Source organism: Artemia franciscana, unplaced genomic scaffold (genome assembly GCF_032884065.1).
Source record: "Artemia franciscana unplaced genomic scaffold, ASM3288406v1 PGA_scaffold_57, whole genome shotgun sequence".
NCBI lineage: Eukaryota > Metazoa > Arthropoda > Branchiopoda > Anostraca > Artemiidae > Artemia > Artemia franciscana.
In genome coordinates this window covers 20,310-38,633 of record NW_027062697.1, presented here as the reverse complement: position 1 = coordinate 38,633, position 18,324 = coordinate 20,310, and positions in this window count along the sequence as shown.

Sequence of the window (18,324 nt, the reverse complement as noted above, 5' to 3'; positions counted from 1 at the left end):
TACGCGCTAAATACCCAAGGAAAACCTGTAAAAAATCTTGAGTATGAAGGATCTTTAGGGTCTGGTAATAAACGGAAGTAATGGAATGGAACTAAAGACCCAATTTCTCAAACTTGTCACCATAATATTTATCTCCCCAATTTTCAAGCCAATAGTTTGTGGAAAAGGCCACAGAGACAAGTATAACAGTAAGAGCCATAGTAATAATTCCAAGTGTCCCTGTCCCAGTTCTCCCTAAACGGTAAAACCCAACCATTTATAATATTACTTTTGATACATTAAATGAAAACAAAAATTTAAAATACAAGCGCCATTTTGTCAAGTCTTACAGGCGGTGCCAACTGTTACGGAGGGGGTTTATTTATGTGCTATGTTATCAGGTTTTTTATGAATATTGCCAGGGGTTTTTCCTGAGTCTTGGGAGCTTACCTTCGGTATAATATAAGGGATATTCAAATCAAGATAATTTCATGGGAGCTAAATAGTTGAGGAACTAGAATGGAATGACGACTTTATTGAAATCGTCAGTGATCTGGGAGACAGAATCATCTCAGCAATGTCCAGATATCCTAAATTGTGTAGATTCAATTGAGATCGTAATGACCACAGGAACTGTGGCCACACATAAGATTGTGTGGAATGTATTGCATCGACGCCAAAATAGAACTATTTTCCCATCTTGCCGCTAAATCTTATTTTATGAGGACAGGATTTCTAAATCCTCTCTTATTTGCTGAGTTCGACCTCCTCTTAGAGGGATATTGTAGTTTCGCAATCAAACTGGTATTACTTAGCAACACTATATGGTTTGACCTCCACTAAAAGATGTATTGCCCTTTCACAATAACTAGTATTTCTCAATCCTAATCAATTGTCACTTTTTAGAAATAACAATGATTTTCTCATTTAGTTCGTTGGGTTCAAATAAACTAGTTGATTTCTACTTTTAGAAATTCGATTTTTATTGGCTAGTTCAAAACAAACACTTTTGTTTGCTGTAACAAGAAAACAGACAAATCGAGACCTGCCCAAAAGCACGAATCTTACACAATAATAAATTTAACTTTAAAACCTTCAAATGTTTAAAATAATCTTATTTTGAAATTTTTTTAGGGGAAATGAATGAGGGATTCGGTCCTGAATTTTATAGGGAGATTGCAGACCTGTATGTCACATTTCCTCTTTCCCGCTGTAGAATGATATCCTCATCATTCTGACTAATATTCTTTTAAATTTTGTGTTTCCTTAAAATTATTTCAGCAACTGAAACGTTGATTCGACGCCCTATGTGCCAGCAATGGCTCTGGAGGATCTTTATCCTTTTTTTTTTTATTATTTATTTTTTATGAAAGATTCTTTATATAATTCCTTCACCACAAAATGATTATTTAGCTTTTTATTAATTATACTCCTACACCTTAAATTAAAAAAAAGCCCTTGAACAATAAATGGATTTACACGTGAATTCCTGATTTCAATTGTTTTTTTTTATTGTATTCAAATTGACCTTATTATAATTAAAGTGTTTATTTATTTTATTTAGCTTTCAATTGAACCCAGTTATTCTAAAACATTTAAGGGTAAACTTACATTAAAATTGCATCATAATCAAATCACCAATGGTAAAATTTCATAATTTTTTATTAAGTCAATTTTACAATCCACTGTTTGCACATTATTTTATCGTTCATCACTAAGTTTACAATGTTTTCTTTCACACCTATGCATTAATTTTCATGTCTCTGCCCATTTCATGAATTGAATTGGTATATTATCTCTCTTGCTAATTAATGTCAGTTTTCAGTTTTTCACCTCAGAGTATTTTTACTGTTAAAAATACTACGAGTTGTTGAAGTTTTTAATTTTTTTTAATGTTTGTTAAATTTTCGTATGAGTCGTTTGATTTAGATAGTTCTTAAAACCTTACTTAGTAAACGATACACTAGTTATTAAATTAGGCTTATGTTGGGTTTCTATATAGTTTTTTTTCAACTTCTATAGTTTGGGTTTCAACTCTTATAGTTGACAGTCGTATTCTTTGTTGGTGTCTACGAGAGTTTTGGGTGGGTGTACCTTCTCAGCTGAATAGTTCCTTTTCAGGTCTTGCTGGTTCTTGCTTCCATACAATTGGTACTATTTGAATTGTCTTATCTTGGTTAATAGCTGTTTGGTCGAATCAGATATGTGATGTTTAGATGTGATGTCAGTAGTTAGATGTATAAAGTTTAACCAAGTAGTTAACAAATTATTAACCAAGTAGTCATTGATTATTTTTAAAATTAAAGTTTAAAAACACAATGCTATTTTCGCATCTTTTTTCAAAATCATTTCATTTGATCTGTTCTAACCATCTTTTTTCATTGAAATATTATCAATAATTAAAGACGTTAGTTAGTTATTTATAAAACAAACATCATTGTAATATGTTTTATGCTTATAAATTACAGTGCTTTTGTTTTTTTTTTATAACGAATGTTGTTAAATCAATATTCATAAATTAATTTAAAATTATTTGTTGTTCGTTTACAGTTAATAAACAATAATTTAAATTATATAATAATATAATTTTCTTTTTTAACCAATTATTGTAAAAAATCTTCTTTTTATTTTATAAGAAAATGTTTTTAAATATTTAATTAAAAACAAACCAATCATTTAAAATAAATATTAAATTATATTTAAATGACAATAATTTATTTTATTATTAATTGTAAGTTATTATTCCTTAATATAGTATTTGTGATTAAATTAAAGAATTCTTTATCAATCCTTAAATATAGAGAACTTCGTTTATAATATTTTAGTAAGAGAATCTTAGCAGAATAACAGTTAAACATGGTTCTGATTATTCTTTAAAATAATAATGTATTAATATATACTATATCTAAATTTTATACCATTGTTTTATACTAAACTCTTTCTATTCCTAAAGACATCAATTAATTTTTGATTGCTTTTGAGTTTTCTGCTTCAAAAATATTTCACGCGTATCACAAGGCTTTATTTAATCTAAGATTATTTTTAATGTATTTTATTATACCTTTTTAATGTTGCCTAGCCTCAGTTAAATACAAATTAGCTCATTTTTGTTTTTATCTAAAAAAAAGAGAAAAATCCTGATAAAATTTAAATTGTAAAAGATTACACTTTTCTTATTTGTTGAGAGTTAATAATAATATCTTAATCAGATGTCCAATGTTATTTTTGAGATATTTTTCTTCTATTCAACATAAAAATTTTACCATGTTCTCTTTGTAAGATAAAGATGCATTTTCATTTTTTAATGTTTTATAAAGTCTATTTCTTAGATATTTTGAGCTGTATTATGGCACTAAACTTATATCTGTATAATGTTATACTATTTTCAAAGCCGAAATCTCTATCATACAATCGAATAAATCTGAATTATACCCGAAGTATTATTAAAATTAATACCTACACGATTTTTATTTCATCTTACTAAACATATTAAAACTACGTTAGAATGTTCTTAACATAATTATCATAAATCTGACAAACTCATTTTGTTTTTGATAAGAAAATACAATTTTGCATTTATATCTCTAATAATTTTAGATTATATAGTAATGATTGTTTTATTTTCAGTCTTCTTATATAATTTGTAATATCTCTTTAACCTTTATAAATCTATAATGAATCCTTTTCATTGAATTTTGGTATATTGATTCTTCTAGCATAAATAAATCTTTTTTTTTATTATGTCGTTCACTTGTTTAAAACGAAAATTGAAAGAAAATATGATAATGGATAATAAATATTATTTTATTCTTTTAAAAATACATATAGAATACGGAAATATGTAAATATGTTTACTTTTAAGGTTTGAAAAACAGCAAAATTGTATTTGCAATCTTTATTTATAAATTGTATAAAATATAATGATATTTAGAAACTTTTATACTTGAAGATTTAATGAATATTTAATAAATACATTAATAGTATTCACTAAGTTGCGCATAAGTAAAATAAATATCTAATTTTATTACAAGATGTTAAATTAAATATTAAAATAATTAGAAGAATAATCTTAAATAAATATGTTTAAATTTAAGAAGTGTTAGGTTATCTTTCTAATAAAATATTTAAATAATTCATTAATATATATATATATATATATATATATATATACATATAAAAGTAGTCGAAAATAAGATTAGAAAATTAGGAATACAAAATTTTTATGATTACTACTATTATTTTGAATAAATTGTATGAATTATTAGGTTTCTTAAATTATTTTAATATTATTTTAAATAGTATTTGTTTCAATAAATGATAATCAGAAATTGAATATTAATTAAAAATATTATAATTCATAGAAAAAAGGTATATTTTTAAAACTAAAATTTACAGTATTATTTAACTACCGTTTTTTTAATTTGCTTTTTTATTTCTATGTTGTATATTGATTAGTATGTTCTTGCATAATAAATTAATACTTTAGAGGGAATTTTTTATTATCATATACTGATGTTCTATATTTTATATTTTATATTTGTACAGAAGTTCGAATCACTTTGCTATATTATATTTTATAGTACTACAATTTAATGATTTTTCTTATTACTATGATTAATAGAACAGATTTCGTCTAAATTTTTTTGATTAATAAACTATTTCTTCAAATCATTTATTTAAAAATTTTATTTTAAATATTGATCTAATTTTTATAAGTAATTGGTTCGAATCCCAGTATTTACTTTTGTGTTTAATAATCAATAAAATTATATTATGCTATCAAAAACATATTATATGATATTTTTATATTAACAAGAATAGATAAAAAATAAAATGGTATACAACTTGCAATTTAACATATTTTATTTCTATAAATAATGTATAAAATGCACTAATAAAATATATTTCGAGATTTATATTTTTATAGTCATATAAAAAATAAATAATTTCTAATATTTATTAACATTGTTAAAATAAGATTGTAATACAATAATAAGAATAATTTAATATCATCAATATCCAATATTGTATTAAAACTGAGTGTTAGCGTTTAAAGATTTCTTCTATTTAAGTAATGATATTACAAATATAAGAAATTTATTTTAACTAGGTAAGAAATAGTAATCTATTAACTAAATAATTTTAAATCACAATAAAAGACTCCACAATAAATAATTTAGATTTAAATATAGATCAAATATAACATGAATAAATCCATAATGTTCACAAAAAATAAAAAAAGAGTAATTTTTGATTATATTTTATTATGTAAATACAATAAAAAGATGTAAATTTTATCAGTAAAATAATCTAATCGGATTTAAAGTTAAAACAAAAAAATCTCACATTGAGATTCAAAAATGGTGTTTAAGGTAAAGTTAAATTAAACTTAATTATTGATAAATGAAACAGGATGGTGATCAAATTATTATCTACTTTAATTATTAAGTATTTTTTTCTATCAGTATAAATAATAAAAACTGGTATCCTATATTGTAGAAGAATTCTTTTAAGCGTTAAAGTATAAAGAACAATTATAGGACAATATTTTTTCACTGCTAAAAAAAAACTTTCTCAACACTATGTCAATGATTATATTTTTAAAATTTTATCTAATTAAATTAAACAAAAATAAGTGATAACTAATTTATATAATAATTTACAGAAATTAAATGATATTTTTATTCTTAAATTCTTATAGATTCTATTAAATGTTTTTCTACAATGGTAATTTATCAAAAAAATAGAAGAATACAAAATCTTTAGCTAACTTATAATATATAATCTATATTTATATATAAATAGAATATATCATAACGCAATGAAAACTTTATATTGTCTCTTTTAAGTTGTAAATGTTTATTCTTGTAACAAAGTAAAACAATACAACTAGTTATAAATAGAATTAACAGGTGAATACAATTGCTTCTTCTTAATTTTTTAACCTTCTTTGGTATCATTTTTTGTCTTATTATAAAAATATTATTGTAATAATGTGCAAATATCAAGATTCCAACCAGGAATTGTGTTTTTGGAAAAAAGGTGTGTTTATGTTCGAATCTTAATAATATCGTTTTTATACGGAAATATTTTTTTTATACAATAGAAATATATAAAAATATTTTTATATTTACTTAGTAAAGTCTTTTATATATATTAAATAGTTGTTCATTCTATATATTAATAAATTTATTTATATATGATAAAATTTTGTTATTTTGTATGATAAAATAATAAAATGTTTTATATAATGATTATATTACCATAGAAGTTTTAAAATCAAATAAAATTTATATTTAGATGCATGTTCGAATCTCATGTTGACAGTTTCTATCTATTTGTTTTATATATTATTTATAGAATTGTTACTAAATCAACAAAATATTTGTTATGATGTTATAATACTCCTTAAATTATAGTTCAAAATCTAAATACAAAATATTAAATTATAGAATTGTGTTTTATTCAAAAATAATATAAAACTTTATTATAATACGATATCTAATTAAGGAAGAAATATATTAAACGATATAAAATAGAATAAAGTTTGTATATCTCAATTACTAGTAATTATATAATTAACTATATAATATCCATGTACACTGCACCTTGAGTTTTAGCTATAAAAGCTAAACCTATTGTCTAAATAATTGAAAATAAATACTAGTCTACAATGTAAACTCTTTGGATCACAGAATATTTGATATAAAATAATAACTATAATAAATATTTATCTGAAAACAATTTTATAAATATCAACAGAAATAAAATGGTAGCAGATATTACTCAATTTGGATTATAAGAACATCATTCAAATAAATAAACAAAATTTATTTGTAACAGGCTATAGATCAATAGCATAATTCTAACATATAGATCAAGATTTAATATAATAACCAATGGTCTTGTTGTTTGAATCTAACCAAGTAAATATATAGCACGCAAAAAGATATTAAAAAAAGTAATCAAATAAATAAATAACCTAATTTGTAGAATGACCCAAAAACAAAGAGAAATTAGTTTTTAAGTTTTTCATAGAATATAGAGAAAAAGTATTTGAAAATAGCATAATGATTCTGTAAATAATACAAGTTTATATATGTTATATTCCAAGTTATAACATATAAGTCAAATAGCATTTTTGACCATAATCAATATTATATTAATCTGATTTATTATAATTAAATTCTTTTGAACATTTTATGCTTTAAACAAGTATAATATAATAACTAATTTTTATATAAAAACCCGTTTAGTAAGAAACGAATGACACTATATTGTTAAATATGATTTTGTTTTTAATAAATCTTCATACATTTTTCAAACAATTTGTAATCTTATAATATTAATTTAAGTTTTTCTAAGGATTGTTAATTAACAAAGTGTGTATTTAATGTAAAAGTAGAAAAGATAAATCTATTAGTCATGATTGTATTATTGTTAACTGTAGAAAAACTTGCATTATTTTTATAGCTATATTTTATATTGTGAAATCCTTTTAAGATAAAAAAATTAGTTAAAAATTATATTTTAATCTCATATTTATTGATATACTTATGCTAGTTTTTTGATGATGTAAATTGTTAAAACCAAATAATTAGTTTTGTGATTTAGTACCGGAATATAACTTTCATTAACTTTATTATAATTATTATCAAACGTATAATTGATTTACGTGTTATTTTATGATTTTTCAAAAAAAACTATTTTTAATTTATTTTTCTTTATGTAATTTACATGTGAATAAGAAAATACAATGTTTGAAATAGAGTTTCGAGTTTCTTAAAAACTTGAACTCAAATTGTTTGATAATAAAGTTCTATCGAAAAATGATTTAAGGAATAAATGGTTATATTCTTGATAATCTTTCAAGATTTTTTGATAATCTTGATAAAAGATTGTAAACAATAATTAATATAATTTACATAATTACTGACTTCATAATAAGAACGCAACACTTCTTAAGTCTTAACATATCTATTTTAAGATTATTCTACTAGTTGTCTTAATACATAATTTAACATCTTGTAATAACATTATAGATTTATTGTTACTCGTGTACAACTTAGTGAATACTATTAGTAAATATAAATCAAAATTTACAAAATACACAATTTATTTTGTGACAATAAACAGATGTATTGTGACAATCAACAACCAACAATCAACAGATGGTGTTATTCCGCTAAGAAGTCATTGGATCTGTTTGGTATTACGATCTATGATAAACTCGGTTGATTGTGAATAAGATATGATCATCTTTTGGGATTGTCTATTAAATAAATACGATTAATACTTCACTAATTGTGTTTATTAGGTATGTTATTAACAAAATATTTTTATAATTCATTAAAAGAAATTAAATATTTAAATTAACCAGTCAAAAATATTAAATAATATTAAAAAGTTTTATTTCTACTAATTACGATAGCAAAGAAATAGAAATATTATAGAATGATAATCTAATTATTAGTTATGAAACAAATTGCAATTTATGGTATTTTTAAAAAAAGTTTAGGAAAAATTTTCCTAGTTTCTTAATTTTGTACATTCCGATAACTCCATCGGAATGTTTTCAAATTTTAAGAACAAAACGATCAGTGTACAGTTGTATATCTATAAGAAAGAGACTATTTTCCTAGTTTCATAGCTGTATACATTCTGATAACTCTATCGAAATGTTTTCAAATTTTTAGAACAAAATGGCCACTGTACAGTTGTATATCTCAAAATTTGAGAACATTCCAATAGAGCTGTCGGAATGTATAAAACTATAAAACTAGGAAAATAGCTTCTTTTTTATATATATACAACAGTACAGTGACCATTTTGTTCTTAAAATTTGAAAACATTCCGATGGAGTTATCGGAGTGTATAAAACTATGAAACTAGGAAAATAGCTTATTTTTTATAGATATACAACTGTAAAGTGATCATTTTGTTCTCAGAATTTGAGAACATTCCAATAGAGCTATCAGAATGTATACAACTATGAAACTAGGAAAATAGCTTCTTTTTTATAAATATACAACTTTAGATTGGTCAGTTTGTTCTGAAAATTTGAGAACAATCCGAAAGTTTTATCAGAATGTATAAAACTATGAAACTAGGTAAATAGCTTCTTTTTTTACAGATATACAACTGTAAATTGGTCATTTTGTCTTCATAATTTGAGGACATTCCGATGGAGTTATAGGAATGCATAAAACTAGAAAACTAAGAAAATAGCTTCTTTTTTATAGATATACAACTGTAGATTAGTCATTTTGTTCTCAAAATTTGAGAATATTCCAATAGAGTTATCGGAATGTATAAAACTATAAAACTTGGAAAATAGCTTCTTTTTTTAAGATATACAACTGTACAGTGAACATTTTGTTCTCAAAATTTGAGAACATTCTCATAGAGTTATCGTAATGTATCAAAGTATGAGACTAGGAAAATAGCTTATTTTTTTTATAATTATACAACTGTAAATTGGTCATTTTGTTCTCAATATTTATGAACATTCCGATAGAATTATCGGAATTTAGAAAACCATGAAACTAGGAAATAGCTTATTTTTATAGATGTACAACTGTAAAGTGATCTTTTTGTTCTCAAAATTTGAGAACATTCCGATAGAGTTATCAGAATGTGTAAAACTATGAAACAAGGAAAATAGCTTCTTTTTTATAAATATACAACTGTACATTGGTCATTTTGTTCTAAAAATTTGAGAACATTCCAATAGATTTTTCGGAATGTATAAAACTATGAAACTTGGAAAATGACTTCTTTTTTTATAGATATACAGCAGTACAGTGGTCATTTTGTTCTCAAAATTTGAGAACATTCTGATAGAGTTATCGGAATTTAGAAAACTATGAAACTAGGAAAATAGCTTATTTTTATAAATATACAACTGTAAAGTGACCTTTTTGTTCTCAAAATTTGAGAACATTCCAATAGAGTTATCAGAATGTATAAAACTATGAAACAAGGAATTTAGCTTCTTTTTTATAAATATACAACTGTACATTGGTCATTTTGTTCAAAAATTTGAGAACATTCCAATAGATTTTTTGGAATGTATAGAACTATGAAACTTGGAAAATAGCTTCTTTTTTATAGATATACAACTGTACATTAGTCGTTTTGTTCTCAAATTTTGGGATATTTCCGATAGAGTTTTTGGAATGTGTAAAACTATGAAACTTGAAAAATAGTTTCTTTTTTTAAGATATGCAACTATGCAGTGGTTATTTAGTTCTCAAAATTTGAGAATATTCCGAAAGAGTTATAGGAATGTATAAAACTATGAAACTAGGAAAATGGCTTATTTTTGATAGATATACAGTTGTACAGTGTTCATTTTGTTCTCAAAATTTAAAAACATTCCGATAGAGTTATCGGAATTTATAAGACTATGAAACTAGGGAAATAGCTTTTTTTTATAGATAACTGTACAGTGGTCATTTTGTTCTCAAAATTTGAGAATATTCCGATAGAGTTATCGGAATATATAAAACTATGAAACTAGAAAAATTTTGTTATCAAAATTTGAAAACTTTTCGATAGAGTTATCGGAATGTATAAAACTATGAAACTAGGAAAATAGCTTCTTTTTTATAGATATACAACTGTACAGTGACGATTTTTTTCTAAAAATTTGAAAACATTCCGATAGAGTATTCAGAATTTCTATATATGTTATATATACTCAGATATTCAGATATGTTCAGAATTATATTCAGAATTTCCGATATAGAAATTCTATATCGGAAGGTTCTCAAATTTTGAGAATATATGACCAATGTACAGTTGTATATCTATAAAAAAGAAGTTATTTTCCTAGTTTCGTAGTTTTATACATTTGGATAACTCTATCGGAATAATCTCAAGTTTTCGGAAAAAAATAACCACTCTACAGTTGTATATCTATAAAAAGAAGCTATTTTCCTAGTTTCATAGTTTTATACATTCCGATAACTCTATCGGAATTATCTCAAGTTTTGAGAACAAAATAACCACTATATAGCTGTATATCTATAAAAAAGAAGCTATTTTCCTAGTTTCATAGTTTTATATTTTCCAGTAACTCTATCGGAATGTTCTCAAATTTAAGGACAAAATGACCACTGTACAGTTTTATATCTATAAAAAAAAGCTATTTTCCAAGTTTCATAGTTTTTTACATTCCGATAACTATCGGAATTTTCTCAAATTTTAATAACAAAATAGCCATTGTACAATTGTATATTTATGAAAAAGAAGCTATTTTTCTAGTTCCCTAGTTTTATACATTCTGATACCTCTATCGGAATGCTTTTAAATTTCGAGAACCAAATGGTCACTGTAGAGTTGCATATATATAAGAAAGAAGCTGTTTTCCTAGTTTCATAGTTTTATACATTCTAATATTTCTCTTGGAATGTTTTAAAATTTTTAGATCAAAATTGTCACTGTAGAGTTGAATCTATAAAAAAGAAGCTATTTTTCTATTTTCATAGTTTTATACTTTCTGATAACTCTATTGAAATGTTCTCAAATTTTAAATTTTAAATGATCACTATACAGTTGTAAATCTACAAAAAAGAAGCTATTTTCCTAGTTTCATAGTTTTATACATTCTGACAGCTATATCGGAATGTTCTCAAATTTTGAGATATACTACTGTAAAGTGACCATTTTTTTTCTAAAAATTTGAAAATATTTCGATAGAGTTATCAGAATGTATACAACTATAAAACTAGGAAAATAGCCTCTTTTTTACCGATATACTACAGTACAGTGGTCATTTTGTTCTCAAAATTTATGAACATTCCGATAGAGTTATTGGAATCAATACAACTATGAAACTAGGAAAATTGCTTTTTTTTAGATATACAAATATACCTTGACCATTTGTTCTCAAAATTTGAGAATTTACCGATAGAGTTATCGGATTGTAAAAAAACTATGAAACTAGAAAAATAGCTTCTTTTTATAGCTATACAACTGTAAAGTGGTCATTTTATTCTCCAAATTTGAGAACATTCTGATAGAGGTATCGGAATGTATAAGACTGTGAAACTCGGAAAATAGCTTTTTTTTTATAGATTTACAATTGTACAGTGGTCATTTTGTTCTCATATCTTGAGAACATTCGGATAGACCTATCTGAATATATAAAAGTATGAAACTAGAAAATAGCTTCTTTTCTATAGATATACAACTGTATAGTGGTCATTATATGCTCAAATTTCGAGAACATTCTGATAAAATTAACGGAATGTATAAAACTATGAAACTAGGAAAATAGCTTCTTTATTATAGATTTACAACTGTACAGTGGTAATTTTGTTCTCAAAATTTAAGAACATTACGATAGAGTTATCGGAATGTATGAAACTATGAAACTAGGAAAATAGTTTCTTTTTATAGATATAAAAATGTACAGTGACCATTTATTCTCGAAGTTTGAGAATATTCTGATAAAGTTATCGTAATGTATAAAACTAAGAAACTAGGGAAATAGCTCCTTTTTTTATCGATATACAACTGTAAAGTGGTCATTTTGTTCGCAAAATTTTAGAACCTTTCGGTACAGTTATCGGTATGTATAAAACTATGAAACTAGGAAAATAGCATCTTTTATATAAATTAAATAAAAAAAACTATTTTTTTAGCTGAAAATAAGGAGCGACATTAAAACTTAAAACGAACAGAAATTACTCCGTATATGAAATGAGCTGTCCCCTCCGCAATGCCTCGCTCTTTGCGCTAAAGCTTTTAATTGTTTTAAAAAGCAGAATTGTGGCAAAGAGTCAAGTTTTTAATTGTTTTAAAAAGTAGAATTGTGGCAAAGAGTCAAACTTTAGCGTAAAGAGTGAGGGATTGCGGAGGGGACAACTCATTTCATATACAGAGTAATTTCTGTTCGTTTTAAGTTTTAATGTCGCTCCTTACTTTCAGCTAAAAAAATTAGTTTTTATTTTATTTAATTTCTGAACGTTTTTGAATTAATGCATGTTTGGTTTTGGCTCTCCGCACATAAATTATTAAAATGAAATTTGTATATTAATTCTTTTTTTGGCTAAATGGCTTTCTCTTAGTTTTGATCAGACGATTTTGAGAAATAAGGGGTGGAGAAGGAGGCCTAGCTGCCCTCCAATTTTTAGGTTACTTAGAAAGGCAACTAGAACTTTTAATTATTAACGAACGTTTTTATTAGTAAAAAATATACGTAACTTAAGAATTAACTTACGTAACAAACTTTCATAACCTTATATTTTTATTATGTATACGAGGGGGTTTGTACCCTCCTTAATACCTCGCTCCTTACACTGAATCGTAAGTTTTGTCCCAATTCTTTAAGAATGACCCCTGAATCGGAAAGGCCGTAGAATAAATAGTTGAAATTACTAAAAATACTTTAGCATAAAGAGCAAGGTATTTATCTCCTCCTAAATACCTCGCTCTTTATGCTAAAGTATTTTTAGAACCCCTCATTTGCGTAATAATCTCTGTTCGTTTTAAGTTTCAATGCTACTTCTTCCTTTCATTTGAAAAAACGTTTTCATGTTTATTTTTCATTGTTTTCTTATAGTAATGCAAGAGAGTCCTGCGACCTTGTCATTGAATTTTTCTTCCCCCATGACAGATTCCTCCAAGAAAAGATCCTCCAACATAGCCCCATCTCCTCAGCCCCACCCCCAAACAAAATAAAATCCCCCTGAAAACGTCTGTACACTTCCCAATAACCATTACTATATGTAAACACTGGTCAAAGTTTGTAACTTGCAGCCCCTCCCCCAGGGATTGTGGGGAAGTAAGTCATATCCAAAGACATAGTTATTATGGTTTTCGACTATGTTGAACAAAATGATCCGTTGAATTTTGATCCGTTGAATTTGGGAAAAAAATGAGCGTGGGAGGGGGCCTAGATGCCCTCCAATTTTTTTGGTCACTTAAAAAGGGCACTAGAACTGCTCATTTCCGTTAGAATGAGCCCTCTTGCGACACTCTAGGACCACTTGGTCGATACAATGACCCCTGGGGAAAAAAAAACAAACAAATAAACACGCACCCGTGATTTGTCTTCTGGCAAAAAATACAAAATTCCACATTTTTGTAGATACGAGCTTGAATCTTCTACAGTAGGGTTCTCTGATACGCTGAATCCGATGGTGTCATTTTCGTTAAGATCCTACGACTTTTAGGGGGTGTTTCCCCCTATTTTCCTAAATAAGGCAAATTTTTCTCAGGCGCTTAACTTTTGATGGGTAAGACTAAACTTGATGAAACTTATATATTTAAAATCAGCATTAAAATGCAATTCTTTTGATGTAGCTATTAATATCAAAATTCAATTTTTAGAGTTTTGGTTACTATTGAGCCGGGTCGCTCCTTACTACAGTTCGTTACCACGAACTGTTGATATACAACTGTACAGTTGTCATTTTGTTCTCAAAATTTGAGAACATTCCGATAGATTTAAATGAATGTATAAACTATGAAAATAGGAAAATAGCTTCTTTTTTATAGATATACAACTGTACAGTGGTTTTTTTTTGTTCTCAAAATTTGAGAACAATCCGATGGAGTTATCAAAATGTATAAAACTATGAAACTAGGAAAAGAGCTTCTTTTTCATTAAGTTTTATAGGAATAGAGTTATCAGAATATACAAAACTATGAAACTAGGAAAATAGCTTCTTTTTTTTATTAATATACAACTGTACAGTGACCATTTTGTTCTGAAAATTTGAGAACATTCCGATAGAGTTATTGGAATGTATAAAACTATGAGACTAGGAAAATAGCTTCTTTTTTATAGATATACAACTTTAAAGTGACCATTTGTTCTCAAAATTTGAGAACATTCTGATTGACTTAATAAAATGTATAAGACTATGAAACTAGGAAAATAGCTTCTTTCTTATAGATATAAAATTGTACAGTGACCATGTTGTTTTCAAAATTTGAAAACATTCCGATAGAGTTATCGAAATGTATAAGACTATGAAACTAGGAAAATAGCTTCTTTCTTATAGATATAAAGCTGTATAATGCTCATTTTGTTCTCAAAATTTGAGACCATTTCGATAGAGTATTCGGAATGTATACAACTACGAAGCTAAGAAAAAAGCTTCTTTTTTGTAGATATATCAACTGTACAGTAACCATTTTGTTCTAAAAATTTGAAAACGTTTCGATAGAGTTATCAGAATGTATGAAACTAGGAAAATAGCCTCTTTCTTATAGATATACAACTTTACAGTGACCATTTTGTTCTAAAAACGTGAAAACATTTCGATAGAATTATCGGAATGTATGGAACTATGAAACTAGAAAAATAGCTTTTCTTATAGATGTACAACTTATTTTCCTAAATAACTTCTTTTTTATAGACATACAACTATACAGTGAGTATTTTGTTAGAGTTATCGGAATGTATAAAACTATGAAACTAGGAAAATACAATTGTACAGTGGTCATTTAGTTCTCCAAATTTGAGAACATTCCGATAGAGTTATCCGAGTGTATAAAACTATGAAACTAGGAAAATAGCTTCTTTTTTATATATATATACAACTTTAAAGTGACCATTTTTTCTCAAAATTTGAGAACATTCCGAGAGAGTTATCAAAATGTATAAAACTATGAAACTAGGAAAATTGCTTCTTTTTTATAGATATACAACTGTAAAGTGGTCATTTTGTTCTCAAAATTTGAGAACATTCCGATAGAGTTGTCGGAATGTATAAAATTATGAAACTAGGAAAAGAGCTTCATTTTTTATAGATATACCAGTGCAGATTGGTAATTTTTTTCTCATAATTTGAGAACATTCCGATAGAATTATCGGAATGTATAAAACTATGAAACTAGGAAAATAGCTTCTTGTTTATAGATATACAACTGTGCAGTGACCATTTTTTCTTAAAATTTGAGAACATTTCGATAGAGTTATCAGAGTGTATAAAACTATGAATATATATATATATATATATATATATATATATATATATATATATATATATATATATATATATATATATAGGTTCACTACGACACCTAGTGACGGAATACTGGTTGAGATTAACAAACTGAAGGGACTTCAAAAAATGATCACCGTGCGGGAAGCACTTGAGCGCCTGTGTCGCTGCAGTAATGTAGAAACCTAAACACCTAAACGCTGTGCAGAAAATTTTACTTTAGTTTGGTCCTTAGTATATCTATTAAATAAAAAAAACTAGTTTTTTTAACTGAAAGTAAGGAGCGACATTAAAACTTAAAACGAACAGAAATTACTCTGTATATGAAATTGGTTGTCCCCTCCGCAGTCACTCGCTCTATACGCTAAAGTTTGACTCTTTGCCACAATTCTACTTTTTAAAAAAATTAAAAACTTTAGCGTAAAGAGCGTGGGACTGCGGAGGGGACAACCCATTTCATATACGGAGTAATTTCTGTTCGTTTTAAGTTTTAATGTCGCTCCTTACTTTAAGTTAAAAAAAACTAGTTTTTTTTATTTAATTTCTGAACGTTTTTGAATTAATGCATGTTTGATTTTTGCTCTCCGCACATAAATTATTGAAATGAAATTAGTATATTAATTTTTTTTTGGCTAAATGGCTTTCTCTTAGTTTTGATCAGACGATTTTGAGAAATAAGGGGTGGGGAAGGAAGCCTAGCTGCCCTCCAATTTTTCGGTTACTTAAAAAGGCTACTAGAACTTTTAATATTCAACGAACGTTTTTATTAGTAAAAAATATACGTAACTTAAGAATTAACTTACGTAACAAACTTTTATATTCTTATATTTTTATTATGTGTACGAGGGGGTTTGTACCCTCGTTAATACCTCGCTCTTTACACTAAATCGTAAGTTTTGTCCCAATACAACAACAAAAGAGAGAATAATGAGGACTTTTTTCCCAAGACAGTGAACCAACAAAACCTATTTGAATATTTCGGCCCTATATCTAAGGGCCGTCTTCAGCAAAGGAAAAAATAAAAAACAATAAAACACTTACAATAAAAGTTCTCAGTTAAAAATCCATTTTTTATTTTAAAATAGCCTTGGCATCATTACTTCTTAACGAAAAGTTCAGCCAAGACTGTCTGATAAAAGCTAACATTTTACAAGATAAAAAGGTTCATTCATTTCACTAACTGTATTTATTAAAAATTGGATTGATTTCTTATTGCGATATTTGCCTTCTCTGCAGCTAATCTGATAGTTCTTTTGATATTGGGCTTGTTTTTGTTCATTCCTATTTTTGTTTTATTTTGAATTAGATTATTTTCTATAATTAATTTTGTGTACATAGGGTTGAGTGTGTATTCACCCAAGTCTCTATTTAGGGATTTATTATTATTTAAGTTTCGTTTGATTTCGATTGCCTCACGGACAGTTTGTTTGATTCCTAGGTCATTGCTAATTAGAATTGTTTCGTCAAATAGAACATAATGGTTTGGATTTTCAAAAATATGACTACTTAAAGCTGAATCGAAAGATATAGAGTTATTTTTAGATTTTAACGCTTTTTCAATACTTTCTTTGTGTTGCTGTAATCTTGTTCCTAAATTTTGGTGGGTTCGACCAATGTAATTATTTCCACAACTACATGGTATTTGATACACCCCTCGTAGACGAGTAATTGGGGTTTTATCCTTACCAGAATTGACAAGATTCATTATACTTAAATTGCTTGTGAATACAACACGTAAATTGTTTTTTTAAACAAACTTTTTTCATTTTTGAAGTAATTTTCGGAATATAAGGTAGGTAAATCGTGCTTGTGGGTTTATTTGAATCATTTACTGGTGTGGGATTTAAGGCTTTAGAAGAATGCATCTTTAATCTTTGAGCAATAACAGTATTTATGAGAGAAATTGGGTACCCGTTGCCAAAAAGTATGTCTGTAATAAAATTTAATTCTTTTTTAATATACGGCTCTGAACAGATATTAAGTACTCTATCCACAAGAAATATTACCACACCTCTTTTAACCTGTGGAGGATGGTTAGATTTGAAGTGAAGGTATCTATTATTATGCGTAGGTTTTCTGTAAACCGTAAAATCAAGTTTATTCACACTGCGTATTATCAATACATCTAAAAAAGGTATTTTTCCATCTGTTTCGGTCTCTAGAGTGAATTGCAGGTTTCTATCGTAAGTATTTAAATGTTCTAGAAAACCTTTAAGTTCACTTTCGCCATAATTCCAAACTGAAATTATGTCGTCCATGAAACGTCCCCAAAACACATGATTAAGAAAATACGAATCTAGGGCCCAATTTTCAAGATTTTCGACGAAAATATTTGCGAGTAGGCCTGATAGAGGTGCTCCCATAGGAAGGCCCCTTACCTGGT